The sequence below is a fragment of the Amblyomma americanum genome, chromosome 5 (assembly GCF_052857255.1).
Source record: "Amblyomma americanum isolate KBUSLIRL-KWMA chromosome 5, ASM5285725v1, whole genome shotgun sequence".
NCBI lineage: Eukaryota > Metazoa > Arthropoda > Arachnida > Ixodida > Ixodidae > Amblyomma > Amblyomma americanum.
This window is the reverse complement of record NC_135501.1, coordinates 70,107,300-70,125,924: the sequence shown is the minus strand read 5'-3', so window position 1 is coordinate 70,125,924 and position 18,625 is coordinate 70,107,300. Positions and strand designations below refer to the sequence as shown.

At 46.7% G+C, this 18,625-nt stretch overlaps 1 protein-coding gene across 3 annotated transcripts in view; it reads left to right on the top strand.

Annotated features, from left to right (window-relative positions):
* The first annotated feature begins 1,705 nt into the window (after positions 1–1,705).
* Positions 1,706–18,625, top strand: part of LOC144132525 (sulfotransferase ssu-1-like) — a 28,908-nt gene continuing 11,988 nt past the window's right edge. Inside the window, exon 1 of one of the 3 annotated variants that reach the window (XM_077664999.1) lies at positions 1,706–1,953. The gene's annotated coding sequence lies outside the window, so the exon portion shown is untranslated. Of the gene's footprint in view, positions 1,954–7,051; positions 7,190–15,393; positions 15,413–18,625 lie in introns of those variants that run through there. The other 2 variants (XM_077665000.1, XM_077665001.1) reach the window with 2 other exon arrangements.

The following is an 18,625-nucleotide window of genomic DNA, read 5'->3' as shown; positions in this document are numbered from 1 at the left end:
AAAAGCGACGAAAGATTTGGTTTGGTTTATGGGGGTTTAACGTCCCAAAGCGACTCAGGGTATGAGGGACGCCGTAGTGGAGGGCTCCGGAAATTTCGACCACCTGGTATTCTTTTACGTGCACTGACATCGCACAGTGCACGGGCCTCTAGAATTTTGCCTCCATCGAAATTCGACCGCCGCGGCCTGGATCGAAACGGCATCTTTCGGGCCGGCAGCCGAGCGCCATAACCACTCAGCCAACGCGGCGGCAAAAGCGACGAAAGAGACGACACATGGGAAATAACCACAATGACCCCTGACCGCGTCCGTGTTCAGAACGGTTAAACCCACTCAACAAACTGAGCAAGTAGTAAAGAAAAGCGGCCGCAGACGACATAGTTCTGCACTTGCGGGCAACTCAGTGCACCCATGGGGTCACGTCTGCGCGGCTTGCCCGAATGAACCACTGCATGCGGACATGCATTCGAATAATATGGCCTTTCCTGTAATTTAAATAGTCTTGACTTTGGCGCCACCATAAATATAGTTCTAAAAAATTATAGTTGTGTTAGTAGTAGAATAGAATAGAGTAGCTAGCAGTGCCGCTGCGGGGTGGCGCTATTACTCAAGGAGTTATACCTGTGACTCTGAAAACATGCACTAGTGATTTGCATGGGGGATGTGAATAACGGTCAGTATATTCCTCCACGACCACTCTGTCATCCACATTCCAAAAATGTTTTTTTCTTTTGCTATTGGCAACAGCGAATGACCCAGCATCATATCTTAATAGAGAGATAATCGTGATTCAAGTTTTATGGCACTGCGTCTACGCGGGCCATCTTGCGCCAAGTCGTTATATGAAAGGTGTACGAGCTATGAGCCATGGCCTGAGGGATCGGGCATGAAGCGGTTAGTTAAACCTCGCGGAACCCTGCTGCGCGGCGCATCTTGGAGGCCATGCATGAGCACGATAACCGTTGCCGCAGAAAAGGACCACATCGGGGCGCTGAACTTTCTTGCTCGCGTAGAGTTATCGTAAGAGCGGGTCGTTTTGAAAGCTCTCGTTGAACAAAATGCCTTCTTTTTTGGCTTCAGTTATTGGTTACTCGAAAACAATTCGGATACTTGCAAACAATTTCGCATAGTTTTAACGATTTGGTACCCGCACTATCTGACGTGTTGTGGGCATCGATTAGGAGAATATTCAAATCGTTTTCGAATATTTGTAGTATTCATAGAGCATTGAACCGAAGAGTGAAATTTAATGGTTTGCAGCTAATAAAATTCTACTGTGTTTGCTGTGTCCCCGAAGAGCTTTAGCAGTCATGACAGAAGCGTTTGTTTTTCTTTTCAGTGTTCCACCCTCTTACTTAGCATCTATTTCCCCTATTGTTCCCGTGTACGAAAAGGCTGGCAGTGCAAACTGTACATAGCTCCAAATGGCGCAATGAAATATTGCAACTGAGTTGAAGTGATAGTTGTGAAGTACAACACCCGATGTTCTGTGCACCATCCGAAACTTCCCGCCGGCTGACTTAGCGCCCTCTATCGATGCGTACTCAAGACGGGTATCAGACATTGAATTCTTCTACCTGGATCTATGCCAGGGGCGGTCTCCCTCCGCGAGACAGCGCTCGCATCGCTCTCTTTCTCTCTTTCCACCGCGTTTGCCGCGTCCTTAATCGCTAAGCAGGGCACCGAGGGAGGGGGAGGGGGGGGGGGGGGGGGGCGCCTTGCAATTTCGCTTCCCGTCTTTCCGGCCGCTGGCGAGGGGCGCGGCAGTGCGCCGGTTCCCCTTCCTCCGGCTCTCAAGAACCGCCGCTGCGACATCCATTCCGCTGCGTACGCCGATCCGCTCTGGGGCATTCTCGCCGGCCAAGCGCTACGCTCCAGCGTCTCTTCGTCTGCTTCTCGCTCAACATTGCAGCCCGTAGCCACAGAGGGCGTCTAGGCTCAGCTGCGAAAAGCGTAAGTCGTCTCCTTTCTTGACTGCTCTGTCGTCTGTTTGGTGCGTGCTTCAGGTCAAAGGCGTTTCTCAACTAGGTATGATCTGCGAGGCGGAAAGGACGGGCTGTTGTTCAAGCAGTCAGCTTCGCTGCCTGTCATATCGCAGTCATTTACCAATGCGTGTGAATAATACCGTATCGGCCAGCGTTGCGTTATTGATGAGGCGCCCACACAAAGTTAAGGAAAAGCAGAAATTTTAAAGAGCATATTTTTGGTTTTTTTTGGCACCGTAGTGTTTCCATATACCTTTCCAAGAGTCGAAGTTTCCACTGCAGCCAAAGATGCCCACGCTAAATTTCGCTTAATATGGGAGACATGCCAGCCGGAGGTCGTGGTTAAATTATTAACGAGGGCGCTAAATAATGTTAAAGGGAGAATGAGCACTGATTCTCGAGCATACGACCCGCGGCGACTTTACGCTCAACGCTGCTAATTTGACACTGATAGATCGAAGCCAGTTGCAAGCAAACGCACGCGCCATTCCTTCAGGGCAAGTTCAAGATGTGTCATCGTGACTCGGCTGTGTTTAAAACTAGCAACATGCTGTACACTGAGTCATATGCAGCTACCGAAGTAAGGACAATCTCAGCCGGATTTAAAGAGCTCCCATTTGCTCCTAGTGTGCGCATTTTTCAGCTCGGTGATAAAGTGCGGCCAGATTTTTGGTATAGCCTTCAACTGAACAACCGCCTCAATTCTCATGTCGACAAAGAGTTAGCGTCGACGATTTTTTGAACGTTTTATGGCAGTTCCATTTTTGTTCTTGTTGGTATAGCCGCAACTGTACTTGGCAGCCTACCCAGAAGATAAAAAGTCAATGTTAACGTTGGTTAGATAATGGTTTTGTAACGTTAACGTGCAACCCTTTTGCCGTTCCTATCTTTTCTAACCTTCGTCCTTCCACTTCTATCTTTCCATGTAGTAATTTGCATGCTTGAATTTGTTGCTGTGAAGTTTCACTCGGAACGGATCCGGGCTTCTCAGTGTTTCAGTGTGAGCACATTCGTATTTCCACGGAACGCGTTTCTTTCCTTTTCCTTCTTGGTGTGGAGCTGACGTAGAAGTATTGCAGCACGCTTGCATGATGCGGCGTTGGTCAAGGATTTTCATTTTCGACGGAGCGGGAAAGTGGCCGGCGAGGAGGAGATAATTCAGCAGCAAGGCGAGAGTTGAGTGCGGATGTATGAAGCAGCGGTCAGTTAATAGCAAATGCACTAGAAGACTGTCTCCAAAACGCACGCAATGTAGCCGCACCAGGATAATTGAGGGTGACTGATCATACAAGCCAGACTCGTGCTTCTCTGCGACTGCTATTTCACCAAATCGCTTGTTTTGCGAAGTGGTCGGACAGCGTAGATGGCTCGGCTGTCAACCCTGAAGGATTTTTGCCGAGCGTACCTGTATAGCATCCTGAACGTGCAGATACCTCAAAAGTGGAACTGAGCACGGGAGCAGTTGACAAAACGATTTCCGGCGCCCTCTACCGACAGAAGAGCATGCAGACACGAAGGTCTGGCGGACGCAGCCCACAGCTTTGAGGCTCACCTTACCACCGGCACGGTCCAATTCGAAAGCGAGCTGCTTCAGTAACCTTCGTATCTCGGCGTCACGCCCTTAACGTCACCTTCTTAAACCACCATAAAAAGCTTGCCAGTTGCGATGCCGACATATACGAGCACATGCTCGTACGTATATCAGCGGCAATTGTGGCATTGCAAAGACGAACACTTTAGACACGATGGACGCAAATTATTAATTCTTGCGGATGCATGGAGGCCTAGTAATACACGCCGAGGACAAAGGTGGAGCATGTTTTCATGCCAAGACGAAGCTCAGAACAGACGGCACGCTGGAGAAGGGAGGCGAGACATACGCATGCCTCGTCTCCGTTCCCCAGTGTGCTGTCTCTTTTGCGCATGATCTTTTTTTTTGGATGAATGGAAGCTAGAACCGCTCCCTTTGAAACGGGGTGGTGGCAGTGGTCACCACGCTCTCCTTTTTTCCTCTATTTTCTTTAAACAATCCGTCAAGCTTAACGATATTATTTATAAATTTTCCACGTTTACTTGAATACAATTTTAATACTGCGATTGTAACGTTGTGTAACAAGGCCCCTCCTTAAATCGAACTCAACCGCCCCACTCCTTGAAGTCTCTCGTAAAGTATGCGACCCCCCCCCCCCCTTTTTTTTCCGGGGCGCAATACATGGTCTTAAGCCCCTCCAGAAAGAACTTTCTGGCTACGTGCCTGCTCTCAGTATTTCATATGTACTTATAACGCCATAAATTAAACCATATATGCTGCATTATCGCAACATCTTTTAGTCCTTTCGCTCTGACAATCGCTTTGTGTTTTTCCATGTATATCTGTGCTTAGATTGCCGATAACCTGATATATTTGTGTTCTACCAGTGTAGGCATTTCGTGCCCTTTTAAGGTAGGCACCTGTTCACTGTAATCCTTGAAATCCATGAGACCTGGCATAATTTCGCTAAACGTGAAGCCTAGAGCGGCCTCTTTCGTCTTCACAAGAATTGAACAGACTGTGTCAATCTTACTATCAGCTAATAATACAATATAGTCTACACTGATTAAAAAGAGGATTCGCTGCTGTATGACCTTTCCGTCTAATATGTAGTATCCATTATCACTTAGAACACTTCCTCATATCATTCTTTTCATATTTTTGATATAAAGCATGAAAAGCAGGGAAGATACCCTGACTTATTCTGTTATGTACCCCGACATTTGCTGTACTTCTTATCGGTTCCCATGAAATTTCCACTTTATAATCTCCGCATTTTTCCTTTAGGAAATCAATTATCTCATGACCGATACCTTCATCTTTGAGTGTCCACGACTGTGGGATACGTTCTAGGAATAGCAGGGGAGATTTTTTGTAGAGTTCGCAGATATAAATAAATTACCGATCAGGAATGCCTCCTTCCGCAAACGAGAGAACAGGAAGTGGACCTGGAAGTGCCCAAATTGCGAGACTAAATATTTAATGCTATATAAAAATCCATACTATATGATCACCCTTGCATTGAGCAGGATCTCGAGGTCGTCAGAAAGGTGCAGTATAGTGACCACGAAATGGTAAGGTCTCGAGTTTGCCTAGATCTGAAGAGAGAACCGAAGAAAGTAGTGAAGCGGAAGCACAATAAAGAGTTAGCGTTAAGAGGAAAATTAGTGGAATTCAGGATTTCACTGGAGAACAGATATTCGGCGTTAACGGAGCCAGACGATCTTAATCTTCAACACAAAGAATGATAATTTCACTGCTGTCGGTAGTAATGCGCTCTAGATTTAGATCGAAGTCTTTAACACAGGAACATGATCTTAATGTTCACACAATGAACCAGAATCTGACAGCTATCATTATGGAGTGCGCAGTAGAAGTAGGCGGTAGGACGTTAAGACAGGATACCGCCAAGCTATCTCAGGAGAAGAAAGATGTGGTTAAGAAACGCCAATGGATGAGGACGTCTAGCCCTAGAGGCAAAACAGAACTAGCAGAGCTATCGAAGTTATTAAATGGCGGAAAATCTTCAAGCGCCGACCAATCGTTAAAAAAGATGACGTTTCCGCCCTGGCTTACGGGGGCCTTGTTCACAATGAAAGAAAGACAGGAGTGAAGGTAAGTTATATAAGTTTCATGGTATGACGCAAGCAGCGGGAGTATATCGGGGGTAGATTGCCTTCGCTGCGATTAAGCGTCTTTGCCGTCGTCTGAATATAAAAAGATTCTAGATAAAGCCTTGTCGTCTTGCTCTTTTCTTTTCCGATTATCTTCGTGCCGTCCCAGTCGAAGTCATGGCCCTCGGAGATAGCATGATCAGCCAGTGCATTTGTTGCCACGCGCTTGTTCTTGACATCATTGTGGTGCTGCTGCAATCTATTCCGAAAATCACCTGTTTCACCGATATAGACATGCTCACAATCAGCGCAGGGAACCCTATACACGATGCCCGAGAACTTCTCCTTCTTTATCTTGTCTTTCACTGTAACCAACGCGTGTCGCAGCTTCTGCGTGGGTACATGTGCGACGTCGGCTTCGTACGACTGGAATATGCGGGATAAACTTTCACTTACTCCGGGGACGTAGGGTATCGGAATCCTTTTCTTTTTCTCTCGCTGGGGTTGATGTGGCGGCGGGGGAGCTAGGCGATTCTCGGATTTTCGTATAAAAGAACTGGGATAGCCCGAAGCCTTCAGGTCGCGGCGAAGGGTGTCCAGATCTGTCTTTTTCTCTTCCAGCGTAGAGCAGAGGTTCTCCGATCGGCAGACAAGCGAGGCAACAACGGACTTCTTGCGACAGGTCGGGTGTACGGAACTGACGTTGAGGTACATGCCAGTGTGCGTGTCCTTCCGGAATACACTGAATGATATTCCAGGGCCGTCGCGTTTCACCAGAACTTCCAAAAAAGGCAGACGGCCATCTCCTTCCTCTTCCGTGGTAAACTGTATGGCCGGTTCCATGCTGTTCAGGTGCAAAAGGAATTTACTCACAGCCGATTTCTTGATTATGCAGAAACAGTTGTCCACATAACGAAGAAAGACTTTCGGGCGCGGCGTGAAGCATGAAAGGGCGCGGGACTCCAGTGATCTCATTGTCAAGTTCGCAGCGGTGACAGAAATTGATGCTCCCATAGCCGTACCATGAACCTGTTTATATATGCTCTCCTGGAACGTGAAATAGGTGTTTGACAAACAGAACTGAAGAAGTCTGCTGAGGTCTGGAACTTCAATGGGTGTTCTTTCCGGTAGTGTTGCATCCGCCTGGAGCGCATCTGTGCAAACCTTCACGGCCAGGTCAGTGGGCACGCTCGTGAACAGTGACTTCACGTCAAATGACACCAAAATTTCGTCGTCCTCTATAACCATGTTGCGAACCTTTTCAATGAAGTCGTGTGAGTTGTGCACGTGCGTTTCGCTTTTACCAACCAAAAGGGAGATAACACGATGCAAATAGTTCGACAGCTTGTGAAGCGGGGAGCGGGTGAAATCGACGATTGGGCGCATTGGGTTGCCTTCTTTGTGGATCTTTGGCAGTTCATACAGAGCGGGAGCGGAACCATTGTGGCAGAGGAGGAAGTAGTAGTGGGACTTGTGTTGTGGCGGGACAAAGGAGAAGACGTCAGCCAAAAGTTTCTGCAAGTCCCTTTGCTCCTTTGAAGTGGGGTCCCGATTTAGTGGTAAGTAGGTTCTCTCATCTTCCAGCATGCTCGTCATCTTGTTCACGCACTCTCGTTTGTCCAAGACGACCGTTGCGTTTCCCTTGTCCGCGGGCAGGATCACGATGTTCTCATTGCCGCGCAATCTTTTTAGTGCCTTTCTTTCTTCGGGCAAAAGAGGATTAAGTCCTTGATGCCGGCTCAGCTTGGACAGCAAACTTAGAAAAATTGTAGAACTCTCCGTGTAAAGTACAAATAGCAGTCCGCAAACACTGTTTTTTTCCAGAAAACCTTCAGTGGCCAATGCCCCCCCCCCCCCCCACCTCACCCTTTCCAGACCTGCGGCAGTGTCACAAAAAACACAGCCTATCCCCCTCCCCCCGTAATGCCTTCCGCGTTTGGTCGAGTTCTTTCATCCTTTCTTTGTGGTGCGTTTGTGCGCACCACAATAGAATGCATGAAAAAAACTAAGTTCTTGGATTTTAATGGCATTAAAGAAGCTTATGTGAAATTACATCGGAATCTTTTCATGTATATTTCTGCGTGGTGGGGTGATCGGCGAGAAAATTCACTTCAAGGGCGATCGTCAATCACATAAGGAAGCCTTCCTTATCATTGCAAAAATGAAAGACATGAATATCTGAGTTCCTTATGACTTCCTGTAATATGGCACATGGGATGCATGAATGACACAGAAGCTCAACGCTCATTTTTGTAGAATCACCAAAACAACAATGATTATTATAGATTAATCGCATATAAGTTTAACTTTAGGTCTATAAATTTGTTTGCTCGGCACCTGGAGATCCCTTCTATGCAGGCTTGTCGTTACAGATTTTGATTTCGATATTATTAACAAGAGAAAACAGATCAGGAAACATTCCTGCAGCTGAGTGTCCCGGGTTATTTAAGGCGGCAAATTTGTTTTAAGAGCACAAAAATTCTTTTAAAGCAAGCCTGTTAGTACGGATATTATGGTTGAGGTATTATTAATTATCAACCAAACACATACAATTCCTCAAGCGGAATATCGCCTCTTCTTTTTTACTGTAAATCTACACGTCCTTCGAAACCAAGCTTGTTGGTAAATATTGTAAATAAGGTATTTTTACATCAAGGAAACATAGCACCTCACGTTTGTGTGGCATAAATCACTTTTACAAACTACTTTTGAGCTTAAGGTAGCAAATATTTTTTAAGACCTCCGAAATCTCACGTAATCAATCTGGTTTGTAAACACTGTGAGTGATGTATTTTTAGTAAATGCAATTAAAGCATGAAAGTTTCTGACCGTGAAACATTTTTAAGCTGAAAACTACCAGGTTTTTAAATTTGTCTGCCGTTAAAAAATACTATTACATACAATGCAAGCCGCTCTCAAGGTCACACGTTTCTACCACATACGCTTGAATAAATGAGAGCTGCGTCGCTTGCGCTGCAGTGACACCGCTATATATATATATATATATATATATATATATATATATATATATATATATATATATATATATATATATATATATATATATATATCGAGAAAGCATTCGACTCATTGGAAACCTCGGCAGTCATTCAGGCATTGCGTAATCAAGGTGCAGAAGAGCCTTAAGAAAAAATACTAGAAGATATGTATAGCAACTGCAGAGCTACCATAGTCCTCCATAAAGACAGCAATAAAATTGCAATCAAGGAGAGCGTCAGGCAAGGAGACACGATCTCGCCAATGCTATTCACCGCCAGTGTACAGGAGGTGTTCAGAGGCCTGAACTAAGAACAGTTGGGAATAAGAGTAAATGGAGAATACCAAAATAATCTGCAATTCGCTGATGATATTATCTTGCTGAGCCACTCAGGCGGTGAACTGCAAATCATGATCAATGACTTAGGCAGAGCACAACGGTGTGTCAATTAATATGCAAAAACCCAAAAATGTTAACCGTCTAGAAAGGGAACAGCAGTCTACAATCGGCAATGAAATGCTGGAAGTGGTAAAGGAACTCGTCTACTTAGGGTGGGTAGTGACAGCTGATCCGGATCATGAGAGGGAAATAACTAGAAGGATAAGAATGCGGTGGAGTGCATATGGCAGGTTAGCTCAGATCATGAGTGGCAGTTTACCAATTTCCCTCAAGAGAAAAGTGTACAACAGCTGTTTCTTACCGGTACTCACCTACGGGGCAGAAACGTGGAGGCTAACGAAAAGAGTTCAGCTTAAGTTAAGGACAACGCAGCCAGCTGTGGAAAGGAAAATCCTAGGTGTAACGTTAAAAGACCGGAAGCGGGCAGAGTGGGTGAGAGGACAAACGCGCGTTAATGATATCCTAATAGAAATTAAGTGGAAGAAATGGGCTTGGGCAGAGCATGTAATGCGAAGGCATGATAACCTTGGTCCTTACGGGTAACGGAGTGGATTCCAAGAGAGGGCATGCGTAGCAGGGGGCGGCTGAAAGTTAGATGAGCGGATGAGATTAAGTTTGCAGGCATAGGTTAGGCGCAGGTGCCGAAGGACGGGGTTAATTGCAGCGACATAGGAGAGGCGTTTGCCCTGCAGTGGGCGTAGTCAGGCTGATGAGAATAATGATGTTTCATACGAGTTCCCTGTTTAAATTTTCGTATGCGCCGCTTATGTCCAGGAAGGAAAAAGACGTATGTTCTCTGCTTTAGCTGTTTCTATGCATTGGGTAAGCACGAACAGGCTATAATCTACGCTCCTGCCCTTCTGGAGTTCCCCGCGTATCTTATTTCACCGTCTGCATCGCCAGCCTGCATATAACAGATGTTATCGTAATCGGTCTGAAGGATTCTACGTTCGTCCTACCTCCTTTCCCTTTATAAATCGCATGCATTCTACTCGGTCGCCAGCACCCCGGAATATGCTCATTTTTTTATGACTGTTCCCCACGCTTCTAACAAGTTTCCCTATTTCTTGGACCAAGTTTATTTCTCAGCTTGTTTTGAGTTTGGCTCATCCCAGCAGTTGTGCATTTAGGAATATTTGCTTCAGCCTTTTTCCAGTTAAGAGTGGGCACTTCTAAGCTCCTTTCTGTTATGCTGGCCTATGTTAATTGCTCCCTTATTTGTGGATATTACTCATCGTCACTCCTAAATCACTCAACTATAATTGATGTATTGTTTTCGAGAGCTTCGTCTCGCTTTTACCATTTTCGTTTAGCATCTTGAATCCGTTCCTGCTTTGTTTGCTACTTTTTACTCAGACATCTTATGTGGTTCCAGAATATCATTGGCCCACTATTAATTGTATCGCGCCCTTGAGTCTTCCAGCTGTCAGTGAACTGCTTTATTTTATGCCCTGGACTGGGATCGTTACTCCCAGTTTCATTTGTTCGTATGATTTCCATTTCTGGTTGATTTCCTTTTGAGGTACCTGCTCCTTCTTTCCCCCTCTGTGTTTTCTTGACTGCACGGGTCGCTGCTCGATTGCCTCCTTAATTTTCCTATTCCACCAGGTTTGCGGCTTCCATTTTCCTTTTGATCGGTTTGCCACTTTTACTTGTTCCGTTTTCGTACTGATAAGTAGTTACAACTAATTATAATCTCGCTTCAGCGAAGGGCGCTTTTCTATTCCTTCCTATACGTATGCTGCAGTTTAGACTATTTGTTCATCGTTTAAATTTGCGTTCTCTTTTTGCGTTTCCTATATTTTTTATATCGTGACTTCCATCTGCTGACTAATAAATTTATGATCACTTCCCAATCTGTACTTTCCCGCTCCGTTTATTTCAATTTTCATGAAATTGATGTAAATTACCCGCGGCCTTAGGAACTAGTCAATGATCGTCTGCCTGTTCCAGAATTTCCACGTGATTTTTCCTTCACAAGTAACTTCGCGATGTACTATAACTACTATAACTACCTTGAGCTGCTCACAGAGTCCTAACATTAACTCCCCATTACGATCTACTTCCTCGATGCGACCATTCATGTCCCCGAATAGAATAATTTCGGCACCACCTCCGAACTGTTTTATATCGGCAGTGAGACTTTTTTTCAAGATCGTTGTCTTCTCGCCTGCATTTGTCCCCTCTCCGTAGATTGGTTACCCCGAGCCATGTCTTTTTACCGGCAATTGTGCCTGATACGCAGACATCTTTTTTGCACGTTTATATTATTTTTTGCCAATTTGTTCCTTGATGTATCAGCGTACCTACACACCTCTCTCCTTCTCTACTGTCATTTTGTTGAACCCTTTGTCGACACAGCCATCGATAAACGGTGGATCTTCTAGGTCTCTGATATGTGTCTCGCACAGAGTATGCGCCTACTTTTCCGTCGTTTAACTACTGTTCTATTTCTAAGCATTTCGCACTCTTTCTACTCCTTGCATGTTTATCTAACAGATCCTGGTGTAAAGTTTCTTTTTATAGTTTCCTTTTTGAACCTCCTACTGGCCATTTCGCTCGGCGCAGCCTCCGCAATTACACTCTTCTTCGCTTCCGCCTACTCCTACGCACGGAATTCCCGTGGGCCCCTAAAATAAAGCTACTGCACGGCCTGCCAGGCGCCAGCCGATCTCCGCTCCCACCCTCCCCCTAAAACGGGGTGCCATCTCGTCCAAACCCTCTAGAAAAGCTTGCTCCACGCACTTCCCCGTTTATTTCTTGCACTTCGAAGCCTCTCTGCTGGCTTAACTTCCTCATCTCCCGATTAAGGGTTCCGGCTCCTGTTAACCTCTCCCGTCTGTCCCAGAATCGCCAGTACTGTGCACATCACGACCAGCACCTGCGGTGCAATTGCTCTTATACCGTCAACTCCCTGGGCTAACCTTTCCACTAACTCTGCTGCGCCACCGTTTAGACCATCATTCAGTCCCGCCGCTACCATTTTCATTCGTGAAACAATAAAAGCGCCCTTGGCCGACACTGACGGAGGCAGCGCAGCCTGGCCCTTGACGGCGATGAGGCGAGGGTTCAAATTGCACGGTGGGCCCTCCAGAGTCTCGCTGTTTGTACGCGCTTCCGCTGCTCGAACGCGCTGGGAAGCAATTCGTCCCCCAGTGACTCTAATTTGTCCAGCGCCGGCGCTCTCCATTTTAATTTTAAGGCACGTACTCTATACTATCACCAACAAATGAAACGCCAACTAGATATTTGTCACGTGAAATGCCAGGCCATAATATATTACTAAAAATAATTGAATCTGCACATTTATCATCACTGCGGTAGCGTAGAGACCACAATACTCAGAAGCGTTAGTAGAACCTGCCTGTATTCTATCTTTACCGGCTAATACATTTGCGTTCTCGGTTTCATGTTTCCGTTCCCTGTCTGCGTTTGATTTGTTACTGATAGTACGCCTCTTGTCTTTGCAATGATGGGACCTCACCTTAGAAAAACATCGTGATCGCAAGTTGCCACGTCTTTACTCTGCCAAAATTATTACGGACCCATTGTTCTGTCGTGTAACGTAGACGAGAGCATCAAATGTAAATTGTGACATTATCGCCTACCGAGAGTGGGAGGAGGCTGTGGCGGGATTGTAACTGCAGAGCGCGCGCCTTCGGCAGTCTACTTATTTGAAGCGCACAACCAGAGTGAGAATAAATTACGTGACGCTAATCATTGTGCGTGCACGAAATGCATTTTACGCGGCTTGGTTTGTGCGACGATGACTGCCTTGGGGTCGCTAAGTAGAGCATGATCCGTCGCTTGTGCTTCCTTCAAGACCCGCTTGCATGTGGTTATGGTCCCGCTCGTTACTTGTTTAAAGGGACACTGAGGAGGATTCCGTTCGATATACTGTACTTAGTAAAGCCTGCTTCTCTGGCTCTTTGCTGGTATGTAGACGTTTGTCAGGCAGTAAAATGCGCATTTAGCGGTGAGAAAATCTCAGTGACCTGAGAGAACCTGCCAAATGCGCTCCACCCCATTCGTAGTCTTCAAGTTGTTTCAATCTGGTGATCCGGATCTGCGGTTACTATCTGCCCTAAGTAGACGTATTTTCTTAACAATTCTGGCGCCTCGCCTACCTTGGCATTGAAGTCGGTCAACAGGACAGTGTACTGCGTTTTCACTTTGCTCACTAATGATTTCACGTCTTCACAGAAGCTTTCGACTATATGGTCATCATGGCGGAATGTAGGTGCGTAGGCTTGTACCACCTTCAGTTTGTACCTCTTAAGCCTAATTACGATGGCTGCTACCCTCTTGTTAGTACTATAGAATTATTCTATGTTGCCATTTATAACCTGTTTCATCAGAAATCCCACACTTAGTTCTCTTCTGTCCGCTAATCGAAGATGACGTAGTATACGTGGCGGCCCTTTAACACTGTGTACGCCTTATCTTCCCTCGTCTAAGCCCTGTGACGTCCCATTTAATACCCGCTAGTTCCTCGAACAGCACTGCTAGACTAGCTTGACTGTATAAGGTTCGATATTTAAACATTGCTAGGTATACAGCCTCCAAAGGCGGCTTCTCCGGAGCCAGATATTCTTAGCAGCTCAGAGATTCTTAGCACCCGAAAGACGAAAAAGGAGGCTTTAATGTTGATTGGCTCGAATTTAGTACCTTGAAAATTCTATAAATAGTAAATGTTATAAACAGTTTATTGTGTGCAATTTCTGTCGTAACAGTATTTTTTGTTTTTACTGCAAATATAAGTGTCCAACATCTCTTCTTGGCGCACTCGGTTTTTGAGCGGGAGGTTATGGTCGCCACAGCCGCACTGTTCTTCCGCCTTAAAATTTTCCCGGATGTGGCTTCAGTACTTGTGCGCAATGACCAATTGATAGCCTAATAATCAGCGCTGTAGCTTTGGGTTATAAAGACGCTACATGCGTGTAACGCCATACTTAAAGCGGGTGGTAGCAACCCACGCATACATATCACCTTTTGTTCCTTTACGCAGATATGTATACACCGAGAGATTGGACTTGAACCTGACCTCCCACCGAAAGGCTCATGTAAATTGAATGCAAGACAGTTCCCCGAAGGACTCTTTAAAAAAAATTAAAAAGCTACCTTGAGAAATGCTCGTCGTATTTGCCGCAGAAGGGAATAAAAGTGCTAGATATTTTATAACGTTGTTTGTGCGTGAAACGTCCAAATTTTCACCATTTCCAAATTCACCATACCTGAAACGTTACCAATAATGTAGGGCGTTTCACGCATCTTGATCCAACGAGTGAACAAAAAGAAAACGGTGCTCCTCAACTGTGTAAAACCAGCGGCATGCTGTTTGCCTTCGTGTGGCGCGACACAGTGTATATTGAATTCTGCCTAATTTTCTAGAAAAGATAACTTTTAATTTTTCCTTCAGGCCCAAGCTCCTTAGTTTCTAGAGGGTGCTACGAAACACTCACTCCAGCTTCCTCCGGCAACGTACAGCCAGCGTGCCACTTATCTGGTATAAATATTGTTGGCTAAATAATTTGTTAGGCGCAATTTAATTAACACTCTCAGTTAAACCAACCGAAGGCAAACAATACGGTGCTACCGTCGCGCATTTGTTGCATAGCACTTACTAAAAATCCACGGCTCAAGTTACCTATATTGCACACCCTGTCTATATCACGCGTTTAACAGCCACAGCCATGAGTTGTTGTTTTTTTCATTCCTCCAAACACGCGCCGCTAGAGTCAGCGGCGGGTGAGGAGGCGCTCAGCCAACTCTACGAGTGAATAGTAGATAGTAGTGATAATAGTAAAACCAGGGGGGGGGGGGGCGGAGTGGACGGAAGTGGAGCATTCTGTACGCTGAAGTGCCGCGTCTAGGCACCGCTGCAAAGAGAATCACTTAAGAAATTAAGGGTGGGGGAATCCGGTCCGCCGCTTCTAAAAGTACTTAACGTCGCGGGGTAAAGTAAACACCCCACGCGCGAACACGGCAGCTATCGCAGAGTTAAGCTCATTATGCAGCGCCGCGCAAATGTAGCCAATGTTTTCCTCGGAAATCGCACACTGCTTCCGAGACAGCTGCTGCTAGCACAGGGAGCCTCATTTGTATGGAGAATTTTTTTTATTATTCCCTAAACGGCGGTATGTTTTCTGCACCAAGCCCCGTTCCAACATGTGTTGAAAGCGTAGCCGTGTCTGCCGCCGAATCGCAGCGGCGCGAGCGCTAACGCAGGAGCTAGCTGACAGCGAAAGCGCACAGTCGTGGATGGATCGCAATGCGGCGTCTCCTCTCGCCTTTAATTCGTTCCGCGACGGCAGATTAAAGCCGAGCAAGTACGCTTGACCAGCGGTCACTGCTGGACCCTGAACGGACCTTCCAGCCAAGTGCTGTGAGCGAACGTGATCATTCCGTTGCTCTTGATGGCGACCGGCCAATGTCTCACTGTCTTGTTCATATCGCTGGGCGCTTATTAACATCACTCTACCTGTTTCGACGTCTTTTGGCGAACGAGTATTCAAAAGTGCCCCTCGTAAGAGTCAGCGCGCTGGGACGTCGTATAGTACAAACGTATAGCTTGCCTCGTTGAGATATACACTGTTTGCCAACAGTAACCGAGCGTCGCCGCGGTGGCTCACTGGTTATAGCTCTGGGCTGCTGAGCCGAAAGAGGCGGGTTCGATCCCGACCAAGGCGGTCGAATTTCAATGCAGGCGAAACTCTAGACCCGCGTACTCAGTGATGTCCGTGCGCGTTAAAGAATGCCAGGAGGCCGAAATTTCCTGTCTTTCACTAAGGCGTTCCTCATAGCCTGAGTCGCTTTGGGGAGTTAAAGCCCCATTAAAAAAAACTAACCGAGCAGCTGCGCAGGCGTCCGGAGAGTGATTGCACCGAGCGATAGATAGGGGTGCAGTCTTCGCTGTCCGCTGCTCCCCGGCTGCGAGTGCAAACTGGTTGACGTAAGCCTGCGCCTTCACTCAGTATGACAGCACTCCCAGGGAGTGATACTGCTCGCCGAAAATACAGCCTGCTTACTTTTCATCGCGGTGCGCTTTATCACTCAAGGAAAGAGGACGAGAGCGCGGTTTTGCCTCACCCCTGCAGTTTACACTTGCAGTCGGGGAGCAGCGCCGCTGCTCGGCTGGGAGCCCGCTGCCGGCGCGGATCTTTCTCCCTCGTGAGAGCGTGGTAAGAGCGCGCTCGTGAAAGCCTCGCCCTCGTAGCTTCCACTGCATAGCCACAAAAGTACGTCGCGTTTAGTTTCACGTAGCAAAATGGGCGTACATTTTTAGGGCGCTAGCACTAGGGCTTCCACACCGCCGAAAAGCTATTGTCCTTTTGTCTGCCTGGACTCTCCGCCACCTAGAAGAGCTGAGTGCTAACCACAAGGGTGGCAGGTGGGCCACCTTGGTCACGTGACGTCATCACAGCCTGCCCAACGTGGCAGTTCCGTTACTGATTAGTCGCGAGCAGTTCCTCGGGAAGACCAACCTGAACCTCACAAGCCCCGCCGATGCCAGCACCTGCCATCGCAGGACACTGGCGCGTCGCTTAACTGCTGCAGCACTGCACAAGGAGCTCTACGTGGACTCCGAGGGATCTATAATTTTGTAGAGTAACCAATTTAATTGAAGGAATATCACGCAAACTTACGTAATCTGATACATTAGCCACGGTAAGCCAGTTCAAATCAAGCAAAATAAGTCTAGATCGTCTAGATAAACCATGCAGAACCAGCGTTAACCGCGCAAGCGCACGATAGTTCGTGATTAGCCCAAAGCTTATCCGCTCGGGATTTTTTTTTGTTCATTACCTCCAATATGAAATGCCCGAAGCGGTTCAATGTACCTGATATGCGCATTGTACCTGGTGCCGAAACTTTAGTAAATAATTTTTTCAATCAAAGCTGAGGTCTGCGGACAGTACTTAGGGTGCGGCCTATATACCGGAAATTACGGTACCCTTATTATACGCGTAGGAGTAGAAATGTTTCATATATAAAAAACAAAACTGGGAGCGCCGCCTAGGAATGCGCCTCCTGAACCCTCCATTTCCGAGCTATCGGGAATACAAATATCTTTGTAATCGGCGTAATCTGTATATAGCCACGTGTTCATGCAGTCCTCTCTGTTATGTTTAAAAAGGGCACTGCTTCGTTTATAGCCGCCTGTTATGTTGCCACACCATTTTGTGGTCTTGCTTTGCCCAAATATAAAAGAAAAAAATAATCGCCTTGAAGCTAATGACGGACAGCGTCAGATGTACTACTCTCACTCCAGCCCCACCCCACTAGGATCACCGGAGGACCGTATCCCAAGCTCACATGAAAGACCGCAAACCAATGTCCTGGGACGACAGATGTCACGCTTTCGTTCGTGATCATCAAGACATAAGACTATCAACCATTTCTTCTGTTCACATAGGATGGCGTAACGCTGTAGTGGCGATGTTTTTCTATTTCCTGTCACGGCCAAGTACGACTGCTACTGGCACTGCAACGCCGCAATTCTTAGAAAAACCTCCCTGACATAGATTACGCAGTAATAAGCGCGAAAAAGTGTCAAAGTTTTAAAACCGAGTACACGTGTGAAAGCATGTGTTTAGCCTGGTTAGCTGACGGTTTTGCTTTACTGGGTCGTAAACCCGTCTGGCGACGATATTATTTCGATAGCAGTATTCGCTGATGAAGACGGCGATGTGCAATGCACAGCGCTGGAGTGTGTTGCGTGTTTAACACGAGGCGTGATCGGCTGCGTCGCTAGCATATAGTGCTCTCGTGCAGTGACCAGCGAAGCTAATCTGTTCTCGCCACAGCGGGTTCTAATCTCGGTCATGACAATGTTTATTTATGATTTGGCCAATGTCAGCCGCAAGGTCAAGCTTCGCACAAACTCGGATAGACGGTTAGACGACGTTAAGTAGCGCATTGGCACTAAAAGAGAACCCACTTGCAGAAGCCTTTCAGCAAGAACAAAAGTTTCTTCTTGGATATCGACCGAAAATGACAAGTCTATCCCGCCGTTGAGAGTAGATGTAAGCTTCAAGTGCTCTCTTGAAAAGCCGTAGCGTATTCTTGGACGGCTCATAGATGGTGGTAGGTGTACTCAAGTTTTGCGGAGAGTCCGTTGTCAGCCAGCCACTTTCGTTTTATTACCTCTTAGAGAGCGAACGCGCTTTTCTTCTCCGCTTTTTCTAGGGTGACCCGCGTGACCACAGCTCGGCGCGTGGCGAAGAGGATGAGGTGGCGCCAGCACATGGCGTCGCCATCTGTTCTAACGAAAAGAATGCGCAATACTCCATTTCAGACATACCAGGCAGCGCTGCCAAAAACTAGTGCATCTGTTCCCGCAGTCTAAGTCCGCGTCCAAAAAGTAGTTCTCCGCACAATCAACGAGAGCAAAAGCATATTTCTTTGCGACAGATCTTAAGTGCCGTGGATGGCAATCTCCTGGACTTCATTTTACTTCCTGCCACATTTTTGTCCTTCCCCTCATCGAGGCTTGGCGAAGTAAGAACGACTTTGGTGCATGCTCTGATACGCGGCTGCTAGGGCGAATCGCCCTTACTCCACCCGCGCCTAAAAAGTAGTTCAGAGTCAGTGCAAA